Source organism: Manis javanica, chromosome 3, assembly GCF_040802235.1.
Source record: "Manis javanica isolate MJ-LG chromosome 3, MJ_LKY, whole genome shotgun sequence".
Classification (NCBI taxonomy): Eukaryota; Metazoa; Chordata; class Mammalia; order Pholidota; family Manidae; genus Manis; species Manis javanica.
In genome coordinates, this window is record NC_133158.1 from 16,155,482 (window position 1) to 16,166,658 (window position 11,177).

Here is an 11,177-nt window from a genome sequence, read left to right on the forward strand (position 1 = left end):
AAACTCTTAGGAAGTCTCCCAGGATATCCTCAGGCCATTCTTCCCCTTAAGTTTGGCTATCTTTGAGAGAGACATAATGTGTATTAAATATTTTAAGTATGTGCAGAAGGATAGTAGCCAAACTCTTAACAGTATTTGGGGAGGGAGGGATAGAAATGGACTAGAGGCATCCTTAAAGGTGATCTTTACTTTTCATCTTAAGTCTGTCTTTACTTTTTAACAACTTGTTTGTCACCAGCGAGGTTTCCACAAAGGCTCTGTGCTCTCGTATTATGACTGGCAGCATCATTGCCCATAATGATACAATTCCAGCAGCTGTAACAATACTGATCAGCCATTCCCCCCGCCCCGCCAGAGAACAGCATCTGCAGGCACCGGGCTCAACAGTAAACCAAATGCCAGTGTTTTTTAAAGTGGATATTTGTTCTTAAAAAAGAAACAACTAGGGCCATTTTGTTGTTTGGATGCTTCTGCTGTTTAGTCTTCCACGTAAGCTATCGTCTCTCATGCCCTCATCGGCCACTCAGCGAGGAAGCCTCATCTTCTCCCTGTCTGGAGTTGAGGGCCGCAGGGGGCCCAGGGGCAGAACGGCACGCAGCCAGGGCAGACTGCTGCAGCATCCGGACAGGGGGACAGGGATGACCGACATGAGAACCTCCCGAAAGGACAACAGTGACTGATGGGTCCCGAAGAAATATTCGTGGGAACCTAGTCATATGCAACACACCATGGTCTTCGGGAAAACACCACACTTCTGCAAGCCAGCCATGTAATTAAAACACAGCTCTGGAGACGGAGAAGGTGAAATGACTCGGACCCAGCCCATCCACTCTCCTTGGTGGTTGCCAATGCTAACCTTCCAGCCAACACCCACACATTCCTCTAAGGCAGACTATCTTTGAGAAAGCCCAGAAAATCCCAAATTTTAAAAAGAAGGATTAAAAAAAAATCAAGTTTTCATTTGATTCTCATTCAGATGAGACTTGGTTTGCAAACTTCAAAATGGTTTTTAATAGGGCAAGGCACAGTGCAACCCACTGAAAGCTTTTCATTTAAGCAAACAGAAAGGACAATTTATTCCTCCAAGTGGCAAGAGAACTCAAGCCAGGCATCTGTGCAAAAACTTCCCATGCCCCTCAGGCCCTGTAACTCTATCTACAACTTCATCTTCTGGTCCTCGGTCTTCAATTATTCCCAGAACGAATGAAATCTTAAATCCACATCAGCTTTTAACATCTGCTGCGTCTTTACAGGAACAAAGAAGAAATTCCTGTATGTCACCTGCCAGTAGGATTACAATTTAAATCAGACTCCAAAGTATATGGAAATAGAAGGCACTTTTTTTTTTCCTAGTCAATACAGACATCAGACAAATGTCAGAAGTAGGCCATAGGCTAGCTATGTGCTGCATGCAGCTGAACGGCCTCCATGTCCACTGAAGCAAACCATACGATTCTTATTTTTATAAGTCCTCCCCTACTAAAAAAGAGAGAAAAAAAAATGCATCTTAGGCTCTCAAAGAAACTTAGGGACATTATCAAAAATCAGTTTCTCGGACAAAACACTGATCCAATCAAGGTCGAATCTGTAGTTTTGGCTCAGTCACCTAAATCCATCTTCAGAATCCTACAACTTAGACAGGCTGATCAGTGGATCACAAAACGAGAGGCTCATAACCTAATCAGAATGACCTTGTTTTACAAAAGTTTCCAGATTAAAAATTTTTACCTCTGGAAGATGAACTGTGGAAAGGAGTGTTAAGCAAAGTGTGGTGCAAGGCTTGGCAGGGTCAGGGCCCTATGGAACTCACTGGACATTCAAATTCTCAGCCTCCATCCCAGATTTACAGAACCAGTAGCTCCAGGATGAGTGAAGCCTGGGAATCTGTGTATTAGCAAACCCCTCTTGGAGATTCTGATCTACTGGTCTAAAGGAAACTATTAAGGGCTACAGTAACACTGGAATTGGGGGACATGCACACCAAACAAGACTGATACTATGGTAATCGATTTTTAAAACCCAGAATTTGCAGAAGATCAAAAAAAATTCAATCAGCATAAACCCTATATTCATCTCCCCTCACTGCTCACGTCTAAGTAAATGAGAAATGGATATAGTCAACTGCTTCTAAGCCCGTGTCTATTTATGCTATAGTTCAGAATTATTTGCACATCAAACCAGAAACCAAGTTTACACTTGGGATCCTGAGTCTATTGTAAATGTGAAGAGAGTAAATTCAGAATCAAAATGTCTTGAAGAGACAGTTTTCTAGGAATCTTGCCAGTCCTTTTTCTCAGGGTGACCTTAACTTTCAGACTTCAGGCATATTTTCCTTTTCTGATTAATACTTCTGCAGATGATTAGTACACTTCGTTCAAATATATATCAGGACAAGCTGATTTTTCTCATGCTATCAAGAACACTAGAGGTTGCTGCTCCAGGGTACAGGGTAATGCAACCCTCTGGGCCAGAATCAATGGTACAGCTTCCTGGTACCAAAGAAGAACACTGCCATTTTCCTCTTAAATAACACAGTAACCTTGCAAATGAACTACACATACTGACTTAGGATTCCAGGAGGACCGAGCGCCTAGATACAGGCTTATTTCTGGGCCTTTAGAATCAAATTAGAATACCCCATCAGACCCCTCTTTGTGCAGACATTAATTTCAAGTGTATTTAAATGTCTGCACATCTTTCTCTGGCTCATCACATGGAACAGAGCTGCTTCAGCTGTGTAATCACAATAATGAATAAACATGGGGTGCTTATACAGGACTCAGGAACCACAAAACTGATCAATTGTTAATTCCATAAAGTGAGGAAACGTGCCTTCTTTTGCAATAACTCCATTAAGCTGTGTTTTGGGTGGGAAAGATGCCCTTGTCCTCTGCCCACTATGTCTGCAAACAATCATTACTCAGATCCTACCTAAGGCTTATCCTGTCTCAATTATTTCCCTGTACTCTTCCAACCCACCACTACACCCCCACCTCCAAGAAACAGCAAAAATTGGCATGGCATTTTAAAAACCATGGGCTGCGTCATTATTAATTGCCAGATTATCTGAGGACACATTAATACTAACAGCCAAGATGACTGCAATGTATATTTATTGGTCTCTTACTATTTGGTAAAATACCCATCTCACAATGAGTATTTGATCAACAGGAAGTCTACGTGTCAATCAAATCCTTCCACGTGGCAGGATGAGGACTTCTGGGGCTTCTCCTTGGAAGAAACATGTTTGTTATCTATCTCCTATCCCCCACCATACTTAGGCCATATCCATCAGGAGCTCAGCAACCCTTCTTCAACTGAAAGAATGAATGATTTAGTATAGAGCTGTGGCTCTACCACTCAGCCTGGTTCTAACTGCAACTCTGCCAAAGCTACATGCATGGCTTCATCCCAGCCTGCCTCACTTTCCTCATGCACAGAAGGGAAATGATGACTCTATCTACCTTGCAGGGCTAAAGGGATGATTAAACGAGACAGTGCCTAAAAATGCTTAGTGCAGCAAAAAGATAACAGACCCTATGGAAAATGATATGGCAGTTCCTCAAAAAAACGGAAAGGAGCTATACTGCATGGTCCAGCAACTCCACTTCTGAGTATACACCCAAAAGAACTGAAAGCAGACTCAAACAGGTATCTGTAGACCCATGGGTGCAGCACACCCATAATTCACAATGGCCAAAAGACAGAAGCAACCTAAGTGTCCGTCAACAGCTAAGTGGGTCAACCCAACGTGCTATATCACAAACAGTGACATTATCCAGCCTTAAAAAGGAGTGAAATTCTGACGCACACCATGACATGGATGAGCCGTGATATTATGCTACATGAAAGAAGCATCTCAAAAGGACAACTACTGTATGATTCCATTTATATAAGGTGCCTAGCAGTGAAATTCCCAGAGACAGAAAGTAGAATGGTAACTGCTAGGGGCTGGAGGGAGGGAGAATGAGGATTAGTTGTTTAATGAAGACAGAGGTTCAGTTTGGCAAGATGAAAAGAATTGTGGTATGAATGTACTTAATGTCACTGAACTACACACTTAAAAATGGTTAAGTAGGTAAACTTTGTTATCTGTATTTTACCTCAGGTTTAAAAAAACTGCCTAGCATGACAGCCAGCAACATCCTTGTTCAACAAATAATAGGTATTGCTGCTATTGTAATTTTCTTAAAAGTCAACAGAGCAAATATTTAACAAACATTCCCTAATGTAAAAATGCAAATACCCACAGAAAACTCTGGTGAAAGAGACATTGGCTAGCTGGTATACAGTTCCATTAAGTGTCTCCTTGCCCAGCCCTGCCCCTACCACACTATGTGGCTTTACTGGGGATGTTTCAACATTAACCCGGTTTATTTCCAAGTCTCCTCAGCTGCATATGAGCCCTTAGGTTTTGAGGTGGGTGGATTCAGCACACAGGAATGAGATCGGTACCATGGGACAGAATCGCATCCATCCCCCAGCTTGCTTAATGGAACTGCCTGCTCCCGAGCGGACCCAACAGTCTGAGAGGAGCAGGACAGAACGCGAAGATGGGATTTCATCCTGGGAGCACTGGGCCCTTGGCAACCAATTTTATGGCTATTTTGATTTGTGTCCGTGAATGTCTGTGTGTGAGTGTGAGTGAGTATGTGCGTGTGTGTGTTCTGAAGAAATTAATCCAAAAATATAGATGAAGATAGCTGTGTATCTCCGATGTGAGGCCGGGTTGCATAATCAGTTCTGAAAGCAGAGAAAAGGTAACAGATGTTTACATTACAATCTGGCTGTTTCTGGAAGAGCTGCCAAATGATTTAAATAGTAACAGAGATTGCAGGCCCTGGTGAATTGCTGCCCCCACTGATAGATGCAGAGAATTTGCCCCAGTAATATTTTCTCTGGATGGCCTTAATTAAACACCCCATTGTAAAAAAAAATTTTTGGCTTTCAAACTACTTAATTCTAAAGCTGGACACCAATTTTTAAAAAAGCAGAAATGAAGATCTTATTCTAATACTGACAAAGAGGAGTGCATTAAAAAGAAACTCAAAATTCCTTTCAACTTGTGGTTGTTTTATGACTAATATTAAGAAGAATTCTTAAATAGAATAACATACAGCCATGAAAAGGATGGACATATAGCAATTTTCACTGATTTTTCATCCTTCCTGGAAGGCTCCAGAGCATATCTGAGTCTTTTATGAATGCACATATACTGGTCACCACTGCAGAGGGGGTCCCCAGAAACAGACATTTCACCTGATTTCATGGCTGGCAGCTGACCACAGGAATGCCAGCCTCCTTCCCAGTCACCAGCCCTCCAAAGGCCCTTTACCATGTAAACCAAGCAGGATGCAGATTATATGGTGTATGATCCCATTTATCTACAATGATATGGTCTAAACATCCACATGTGGATAAAAGCAGGAGGAGGGTTTGGAAATTCATTTACTGGATTATGAAAAGGAATTGTCTCAACAGCAGAACTGGGCTTTTTCACTTTCCTTTTTAGCCTCTTCCATGGTGTTTGAATTTCCTACCCCAAACATGTATTACCTTTATAAATTTAAAAAGAAGAGAACAGAAACCTGCAGAACAGAAGCCTAGGGTGATCCACTGAGGCCTGGCTCATTCATTTAGAGACCTAGGTTCCCCACCAGGAATAAGTAGCTGGGACACTAGACAAGCCATCTCACTACTCTGGGCCCCAAAAGCTGCACGAGAAAAGGATTTTGCAACCTCAGCACTACTGACATTTTGAGGGAAGAGTTCTTTGCCGTGGGGCTCTCCTGGGTATCGCAGGATGCTTAGCCCCGCCCCGGCCTCTACCCACTAGAAACCTACCTGATCCCAGCCCAAGCTACGGCAACTAGAAACACCCCCAAACGTCCCCCCGGGAGCAAAACTGCCCCCAGCTGAGAACCACAGCCCTAAATGGCCTTCAAGTCTCTTCTTGCTGGAAACCCCCTTTATTTTAGAAGTTGCATCTGACTTCTGTGGTTTCAGGCCCAATGATTCACCAGGAAGTACTGATGGTTTACCGAAGTCTCATCAATATTGCCAGATTCATTAAGTGAACAATGATATGAATGTAAAAAAGAAATAAAACCATGACTTTTAAAGAAAACTTTAGCACAGATAGCAAAACTAAAACAATTCAAGCAGACAGAAGGGTCATTAAAAAACTAATAATAATAGTAACTCTAGCATGTGAGTGTTATGCATTTAGTTAAGACAACGCTGCAGAAATGTTCAGTTGCTTTCCAGTCTGGAAAGAACTTACAGCACTAACAAAGCCAACACGGATCATTTTCTCTGTAATGCCATATTTTTATTAAAAAAAAAAGAGCCTAGTGTTCTCTCTTTTTAAGAAATAAAAGGATATCTTACAATCTTTCTAAAAGCGATACTTTACTCTCCTGCACTAACAATATTACAATCTCGTGAAAGGAGACAAATTATCCTTATCTTCACTATCTTTCTTTCTAAATATTGTAATTTTTTTCTTTGCCATTTTATTAACAAGAACTTCCTAATATCTGACACTGCCATACTTCTGAATTAAAATTATTTACGCTCATGCTAATGACTTGCTACTGTAAGATCCTGACATCTTTTGAATTAAAGAATGACAAAAAGGATTCAGCACGGTTTTAGGTTCATGACTTTGTGAAAAATGAGTTCACCCATATACAGAGAGCCATTTGTCAACCGGAATGCTTAACATCAACACCCTACTCCAGGCACACACGAAGTGTCCAACAAAATGTAAGATACCATTATCATTGGTCATGACCATGCCAGAAAACAGTTTTCTTCCAAATTATCAGTTTGGTTTCACAGCAAGTAAAAAGCACCAAGGATGACAGAGAAAACTATCACACCGTAAAAGAATATTCTGGCCTCTCAAACCTGAAAGCATGCCTCATCAGCATTTTAACATCTGTGTCTTGCCATGTGCTCAAGTCACTCCAGATTGAGTCACCCTACCCTATCGTCTTCCACCAGCAGCTCCCCCTTTAAATGTCTCCTTTGGAACTGCAGGAACCACAGCAGCTATTAGGAAGAGACCCACGCTAGCTGGTGCACACAGCTGTCAAATCCTGGAGCTGGGTTCAACTAGCATAATGTTCTAACAACTCACACCCTTGATAGTCAAAAAAGTGGACGTGGTTCTCCTCCGCAGAGAGAGCTGAGAGGAGGACTCCCGCCATGACACATGTTCCCTGCCAGTGCTTGGAGTTAAGACCCTGGGATTCTAATCCTAGTTCTTTTTTCTACGGTAGTTGGTTCAAGTCCCAACACCTATCCTTGATCTTCTAGAAAACTGAAAGTACTTGCCAGATTTAAAAACCTATGAACCTTTGGATCTTTCTTTAACCAGATCGCACAATTAAACTGATATTTTAAACACACACACACACACACACACACTAGGGCCCTTTTAACTGACTTTATGGAGGAAAATGGAGTTAACTTGAATGGCAACTGTAAAACAGGCATTTTCTTTTTTTTTCAGCAGATATCAAATAGATGGAAAGCCAAGTTAGTTATTTTATCTTGTGAGAGGTGGGCTGCCAAAGCATAAATGGAGGGGGCTATTATTACACGGCACAACTCCATTTAACCACCTATGCCTGTGTCTGTAAATAAGACTGCTAGGCAGGAGGAGAGCTTTTTCTAATATTTTCAAAACAAGTAATTATGAAGTGATTAACATGGCCAAGATCACTTCACCAAATCCCTTTGTGGACATCTTTTTCCTGTTGCCTGTTCCCCACACACTCAATCCTGAATCTTCTTAACAAATTAGGATGAAATACACTGTATGAACCTCCAATCACTTCTGATTGGCTTCAGGATTTGAAGTCACTTTGCTAATCCTAGCAGATTTATATCCAACACCTGATGAAATGCACACATGTACACAAATTAGTCCATCACCTAAATGTTCCATCTATCTGGAGGACAAAAAAAACAATTAAAAGGCTAGTCTATTTACTATGATGCATCTCCACATTTGTAAAGAAATACAGCCAAAATGCAGGGGAAAAGGGGAAAAAGGCATGAGAAGGAAAACATATTTCTGCAAACTCTAAAGAGATCTATAAAACTGCAATCTGAGAATTTTATTATTAAGCTAAGCTTCTTAGCACAGAAATCCCCAAAACTCTCCAACTGGGCAACGAATTGAGAATTACGAAAAGCCAAAAATGACTTCCCTCTTTTTCTTTTTTTATCACATACAATATAGAAACCCTTGGTCAATAATGATAATGTGACTTTTGTCAATGCATGTTCAAATCAGAGGATTGGCTGGTGGTGATGTCATACCCAGGGGTTAATCCCCCTTGAATGCAGTTTTAATATGATGGGCATCAATGCATCATTTACATAACAAAGTATTATATTAAGTGTACCAGTAAATGAGCCATGCAGATAAAAGCAACTATTACAGAAAGGCTATGTGCCTCTGAAAAGGGGGGAGTGGAGGGACATAAAGACTTTTTTTTTCTAACTAAATGGAACTAGGTCACCAAACAATACACATCTCTAAAAAGAGCAAGAAATGAATATTGAAATGCAAGTGACCTAGAATATTCTAGGACTAGAAATATGGAAAGGTTGCCTCCAGTGAAAAAATATTCAGTAATTAAGTAGAGATATTTGTAGAGTGTGTGTGTGTGTGTGTGTGTGTGTGTGTGTGTGTGTGTGTGTGTGTGTGTGTGAACTTGGTGAAGAAGTAAGAATATTAAAAATAAGTGAATTGGCAGCACTGCTTTTCAGGGAAGGGTAGCTTTCTTATCTTTAACAGGAAAAACTGGCCAAGTGAAATCATGACTGAAATCCTTATAATAAATTTTATTTTAGTGTCAAAAGATAGTTAAATAGTACAGAGGGAAGACAGCAAAGTCATACAAAGCAAAACAATGAGATGGGAGAACTTGGAAAGGAAACCTTGAGAGACAGCCTTCAGCTATGAGAATATTGATCAAGAAACATCCACACAAAAAAGGAAAGCTTTTGGCAGAAGTAATGCCAGCTCACGTGGTCAGTTTGGGAGGCCATAAGTCATCCTTAGTCATAATGTTTCTGAAAACTGCTCTCATGCTGTCTTACTAAGTTCAGTATTTTCAATCCAAAGGAGTGTGGGGCTTGCACGCCGATTTGTGACTACAAACTTAGCAGAAATGCTCCTCACTGTAAAACCCACAGCAAGCTGTTGAAGAATTCTTCCAGTCATACATCTCTTCTCAATGACTGAACGCAAAACACTGACTGTGTTATGAAAGCATGTCCCTAAATTACTTTAGCCTTTTTTAAAAATCCGAGCAGTGCCTGAACCTGGGCGCAGACACACCAAACACCCCATCTCCCTACGCCTCAGGTACTTGCCCCGAGAGAGCAAGTGTGATCCGGAAGCCATTCCCGAGGGCGGGCGAGTCTGGGTGTCTCACGGGTCTGCAGGAAGGGTTTTCGGATTGTTGTGAACAGCCCCACTATCAAGGGTATCAGAGAAGGAACCGGGCCAAGCCTTCCAAAAGGCCATCCCTACACACACCTGGATCGCCTGTCACATTACAGTGACCTTACTGTCTAGGAGGGACGACCACTGAAAAGCTAAAGTGGAAAAGAATACAGGGATTCTGGAGCTTCACCAAGGTGGGGGAGGAGGGACTGGGTCCTTAAATCCTGGGGGAGAGGAGGGGGTGGGCACCACGGGCAGATCTCAGCGAGTCCATGAACCCGCGCTGGGAGCTGATTCACAGCTTGCCTAAGGCTCTGAGAGGGTCCCTGGAGCCCCCAAATGTTAAATGATACTAAGTCAGGAGAAAAATGCACCAGCGACACTGTGTGAGGCTTGCGCTGCCTCGGACTTTCCACTTCCCATCCTCCCCGAGGGGGGGCTCGGGATTACAGTTGCGCTCCCTTCCAGGGGCGGTCGGACTGGGCAAATGAGGCCAGAGAAGGTCTGAAAAGAGAAGTCATGAGGGCACTCCCGCGTGGACAAATCCGAACTTCCAGACCCGCTCCGGGTCTCCGCCCGCGCCAGAAGCCTCGCGCTCCCTGCGGGAAGACGCGTCCCGGGCGCACGCGGAGTCCTTCCACGAGGAGCCCCAACGCCCGGGGTTCGGGTGTCCACTAGCCTGCCCCCTCCGCCTGGCTCCCGTAAGGATCGCGGCTCAAACCCAAGGGACGTAGGCCCAAGGCCGGCTTCCCCAAAGCAAGACCTCACGACGGCTGCGCCCTCCCCCTCCTCACTCCAGTCCCCCAAGAAGCCTCTCGCGCGTCCACGGGGCACCCGCAGCATCTCTTAGTGCTAGACACGAACCCCGACGTTCGAAGCGGCTGCTGCTCAAGGCACACGTCCTCACTTTGGAGCGCAGCTTCCAACTTCGGGGTGCAAGCCAACTACCGCGCGCTCCAGGGCGCCGGAAGTGGGGGCAGCCCGGACCCGAGTCGGTACCAACCCGAGAGGCAGCTGCTGCCCTCCAGAGACTGGGCACGGCCTCCAAAGCCACCCCGGCCCCATTTTCCCGCCTGCCTCTCTTCCTTCCAACCCTTCTTACTCGACTGGAGCCGGCAGCGACGTCGGACCGGCACGCCGGGTGAGGGACGAGCGTTCGCGCAGGAGCCGGGGGACGCTCACTGAGCCGCCTCCCCGCGGGCGCCCGGGCAGCGGCCCATCCCCTCCGCAGGCTCGCCGTGTGAGAAAGTTCCCGCGTCTCCAAAGACAAGCCCGAAGCTGCCGCGCGAGAAGCAGCGGGCGCCGAGGTGGAGGCAGCAACTCCGCGGCTGGGCTCCGGCGGCGGTGGCGCGCGGCCGGGGCGCCCCGTCCAGGGCTGCGCGCAGCAGTGCGGAGCGGAGGGGCGAGCGCCCGGGAGGGCCGGCCCGCCGTGGGCCGCGCTGATTGGCTGGAGCGGCGCCCGCCCGCGCCCCGCCCCCAAGGGTCCACGTGGGCCGGCCCCTCCCACCGCGCACGCGGGTCTCCCGAGCGCCGCGCTGTGGCAGCCGCTCCGCAGGTGCTGGGGAAGGGCATTCTCTCCGGATGAATACCTGGGAGCCGCGCGCAGCCCTGCACAAGGGAAAAGAATTTCGCCATCGAAAACAATCCCCACGCATAGTGTCGCCATCCGAGCACCCAAAGCAGTTTGCAAAAAGGTTTCCTAGCGTCC

At 45.0% G+C, this 11,177-nt stretch overlaps 1 protein-coding gene across 3 annotated transcripts in view; it reads right to left on the reverse strand.

The window, feature by feature from the left end:
- Positions 1-10,869, reverse strand: part of TAFA4 (TAFA chemokine like family member 4) — a 156,409-nt gene extending 145,540 nt beyond the window's left edge. For 2 of the 3 annotated variants that reach the window (XM_037019358.2, XM_073230886.1), the window contains exon 1: positions 10,572-10,868. The gene's annotated coding sequence lies outside the window, so the exon portion shown is untranslated. Of the gene's footprint in view, positions 1-10,571 lie in introns of all 3 variants that reach the window. The other variant, XM_037019360.2, reaches the window with a different exon arrangement.
- Positions 10,870-11,177: the final 308 nt, after the last annotated feature.